The 5,066-nt window shown below is 32.1% G+C and overlaps 1 pseudogene; it reads right to left on the bottom strand.

Annotated features, from left to right (window-relative positions):
- Positions 1-641: 641 nt before the first annotated feature.
- LOC121444682 lies at positions 642-4,821 on the bottom strand (annotated as a pseudogene).
- Between the last annotated feature and the right edge of the window lie 245 nt (positions 4,822-5,066).

Below are 5,066 nucleotides of genomic sequence, written 5' to 3'. Positions count from 1 at the left end.
GTCATCTGTGCAGACATGAAAGCAAAAATTAAAACATGATTGAGCAGGAAAATTTTTTTGTCCTTAAGAATGTATGAATGCAAACTTAAATATAGCAATACAGAGTATAGAGAATGGATTGTACATAAACAGTTTCTTTCTTAGAAGTCACCAATACCTTGCACTTGGGATTCTATAGGAGTACTTTCAACAGAGAATAATGACATTCTGTGACATACATGAAAATTTATATTGAGAGGGTTCAAAGAATATTCTGAAAACATCAACATTATTTTACAAATAATACATGTAGAAAACTGTGACAAATAATAGCCCACAGTCATAAAGAAAGAATTATTTGTCAAATACAAGATACATTAAATTGATGGAATAGTCCTCAATATAAAAATTTTAGCAATTCTGAAAAAGATAAAAGTCCTTCATATGATATATAAATTAACATATTCTATCATTTATTTCTGTAACTATAAGATATTCAGCCTTAAAAGACAATTAATATTCTATCTTAATTTTGCCTAATTTGAGTTCATTTTTTTCCTTCGTAACATACTTTTTCATTTTTTTATGTAATAAACACAAATCTATTGAAATATCAAGATGGTTAGTCAATGCTTTTGTTTCTACTCACCTAAAGAAGATCATTATTTAGGACAATGATCTGTAAAAGAATATGTATGGGGTAAGGAGTGACATAAATGTTCTCATATGAATATTAGAACAGCTCCACAAGGATTATTTCTGGAAAAAGCAACTGAAAGATTGCATATGACTTGATTTATTCCAAATCAGAAACTTAATGACTAGATAGATAAATAGATAGATAGACTAAGTATGTTTATATACTTATATATTTATGAATATAAATCAATATATATATATATGAATAAATATGTATCTATGTATTTAGAAATGCTATGGCCATAATAATAAACACTGAGGTTACCTGTAGCCAGAACATCTTGAATGTTTTCTCTTGGAATGTTCTGGACCTTAGCAAATTCCTCAATTTTTTCATATTGTTCAGGAGTTAAAGGTTACCTTTTCCTATATTGTATAATTGACAATGTTAAAGATAGGTTCAGTAGAATTCTTCAGAAATTACATTGCTTCCTTGGTATCCCAACTACTCCAATTTCATCTATCCTGGGTGGGTCAATACAGGCAATAATAATTTTCCCCAAATTCCATGAACACATTTAATAAAGTCTAAATGGTGGTATGACATCACTTTTCAGTATTCCATGACATCAAAAAAAAAAAAAACTTCTCTAGAGAGTTCACTCATCTCAATTCTACCCACTTTCAAAAACATGACCCTAGAGAGTCATGGATGCCTGTCAATGGAATTCTCACATTTCTTCTAAGTCTATAACCTAGAGTTTATGTTTTAATTTAGTACACACTTTTTCAAAAGACACTCAAAATGGTTTGAACTTTAGAAAAATATGTGTTCCCGTTTCCTGTGAGGAAATATGAACATAAACACTTCCAATGACCTCACTCATCACCCCAAATCTTCAATGACCGTGATACTCAAATTACAATATAATTTAAAAGTTGGTCCACAAAGCAATCAGATTGTTATTTAGTGCATGGGAGTTTGGAAATACCATGGTACTGTATTTGGAGGGTGAATCTGACTTGATCCTTATTTGCTGGATGATAATTTTCTTACTATTTTTTTTAAAAAAAACCCTCTACCATTCTTACCATAAACATAAATCATGTTTGTAGTCTGGCCAGTTCTATCCACATTCTGATTGGCAAAGATTATAAACTTTGGTGTTATATACACAGGTCCAAATGTATTGTCACCTTCAACTGCAATAACAGAAACATTTCAAAATGAGTGTCCCTCATCTTTTTACTTGTTTGATGTCACTTGTTGACTAAACATTATTATTTACAACAACTCTATCAATAATCTCTGATTCATTATCATATGACAAATGTGTGCAAAGATATTCCTATAGTAATTAATTTTGCCCATCCCATCATAATACTATTTTGACCTGACAATGAATCCTAGGTACAGATACTTTCCTTTTTCTCTGAATTCATCATGTCAAGACCTATGAGATCACTCTGTTGGGTATTCCTTCCCCTTTCAACCAGATCTAAAAGATCACTTATCAATTTCCCAAAAGTATAAAACTTTGGTGTCATACCATGGTAATACATGGTGAGCAAATGAATATATATGCAAAAGAGACTGTAGTAATGAAAAATAGACACAAAAGTTTTCATCTTGTATGACTATTGATGGAAAAGCTATAAGAATTAACATGTCAAATTTATTTGACATTCATAGTGTATATGCGTCTGTCTCTGTGTGTGAATGTTCTATGTACATGTACCTTTCTCTCCATCTCTCTCCAGGTGTGTATGTATGTGTGTGTATGTGTGTGTTTGTGTGAAAGAGAGAGAGTCTGAAATTTATACTTACTGACACTGATTAAATGATAAAAGTTGTTCACAAGGAAATAAAAGTATTTTGGGATCTGGATATTTTCAATTACAGGACTGCTTTTTAATATCCATGTAAAGTTTAAGAAATAATAGACTTTCCCGAAGAATGTGCACTCCATTCATTTAAGATCAAACCAAAAGGCACACCAGTTATAATTCAAGTGAACAATGTTGCTATTAGTTTAGCAATTTTTAAAATTGAGTCAGTCTGAAATTTTTATGCAGACTTTCCCCTAACTGCTTTGCAAAATTGAGGTTATCATCCAACGATCTAAATGTTATGATCTTAACAAAATATGAGAAAAGGAATCTTTAAAATGGTACTGTTAATTTTAATCCTCTATTAATCCAGGTTGATAGAAAATGCCTATAATATGAGTACTTGATAGCCTGAGGCTATAAGTTTGCAAATATGTTTGGGGCATGAGAGACTTATTAGTGAGTGTCAGGGCTGTCCAATAACAATCAAGATACTGTATAAAAGAAAAGACACTGGATTTTATCTAGAAGTAAATTTTCATGCAGGAACCTATTTGGAGATGTTTTGTAAGCATTACTCACATCTTTAGGTAATAGTGTTCTTCTCCATGTAAACTTCAGAAGACCTACAATGTACTCTGACTTTGTACCATATCTCAGTTGGTTGGAAGGGTTGATAAATTTCAAAGTAACCAAAGTGTTTCTACATTTATGTACCTATGGGTGTCTGAAGTGTCAGCTTGTATGTGCACACCCACAGTGCTTTTGTTCAGAGAAAGCTCCCAAATCCCATACTTACACTGTGCATTGTACTTGCCATCTTCTTGCCTGTTCCCAGTGACTTTGGTCTTTGTACATTGACCATTCGCCCTAAAAAATTAAACAGTAACAATTCTTTATTCTTTAAATATTGTAATTAGTATTAATGACCTTCAAGTATAATAGTGAACCTGATGAACAGTGTACAGAGCTGAAAGAGAAGTATGTATGCTTACCTCAGTTTTCCTAATTCTTGTTTAGAAAATATCATTCTGTTTGTAATTATGTACATGACTTATTTTGAGTCAATTTTAACAAGTCTTATAAAGGCTGTGATTTCTTCCTTATCTGATTTGACTATTCACTGAGTATGATTTTTAATGTTAATTCTCTTGTTTTAGTCCAACAATAAGTACATTGAAATATGTGCTTGTGTTTTAAGTGATTTTATTTGTAACCTAAATCTTATAATTGTATCTAGAGTATCGGAATGATTTAAAGCATTTGATGTTCTTATGGTGTTACGCACTCATTCATTGAACATTGTCATCCAAATGGCAGAGAGAGAATCTCTGAATCTAGAGCATCAGATACAGTACTTTACAAATTAGATTTATCAAAGATGTGTATAGAATACTTTTTTTTGACATTATTGACTGAATAACATAACATGTGTGTCTTTGAACCAAATGCTCACACATACTTTTAAATTAATATAAATGATATTCTTAGAATCTCCTGCATATAATATTAAAGCCTGAAATTCAAGCCCAGGCCTCCAACCTGGAGAATTTCTAAGGAAACAATAAAGGAACTGGACACAATATCTAATTTCTGTGTTGTGTCCAGAGCTAACCCATTATGGAATAACATAATCACATTTCTGACAACAAGACCTTCAATTTCATGACCAGAAACAGAACATTGGCCTATAAATTTAACAAGATGAAATCTGTAAAATGTAAATAGTCTTCTAAGTTTACATGGTTGACATTTTGCTTACTTGATATAAAATGTCAATTCCAATCTATCACATGACTCATTACAAGTAAGTTCACGAAGGTAGATTCTCAGAGGTCCTTCTTCCTCTATCTTTTTCACATTGTCAGCAGCAATGGCAACAGTAACCCAGTTTCCATCAATCTGAAAAAAAACAGCAAAGGACATTAGAATGTGAGTTGGTATCAAACCTATGATCCCAGTCCTTGGGAATACATAAAATAACTAGAAACATAAATCAATAATATTTTCTTTATTAGTTAAAAAAGTATGGTTCTAGTGATGTAGAATAACACAGGGTAATATGATGACTCAATTTACATAGCATTTGTTACATGAGACCTTTTGGAATTACTCATGTGCTTGCCTCTTAAGCTCTGAAATTCAACCCATAGTTTCCTTCGTTCATTTGTTTCATCTTAGAAAAATCTGATTGAAAAAGTGCACATGAGTCAGAAATGAATATGGACTTGCATGGACAAACTGAAAGACACATCACATCCACAAAAACATGCTGTTGAAGAACATCAAACCTGTTCACAGACCAAATGAATTTACCTCAACATGAGCATGAGCCAGACCAAATGCCAAAGCCAGCAGCAGAAACTTTACCATGGTGGTACCAGCCTTTGCTCTTCTGCAGAAGCTCAAAGTAGGATATTGATTGTGGAGGAACTGAACTGATAAAGCTTTTTATACAGTTAGTTAGATGGAGTTTCATGGAATCAACCAATCATTCTGCATGACAAAAACTTGGATCTGTCCAGTATTTCTACGTTTACCCTTTTGAACAGTATATGATCTCATATTCCTAAATTAATACAGTTAGACTAAAGGTCAGGTTTTGTTGGTGTGGTTAA

Source organism: Microtus oregoni, unplaced genomic scaffold, assembly GCF_018167655.1.
Source record: "Microtus oregoni isolate MIOR12 unplaced genomic scaffold, Mior012 000137F_ref0000512, whole genome shotgun sequence".
NCBI classification, from domain to species: domain Eukaryota; kingdom Metazoa; phylum Chordata; class Mammalia; order Rodentia; family Cricetidae; genus Microtus; species Microtus oregoni.
This window is presented reverse-complemented; position numbering and strand designations above follow the sequence as displayed.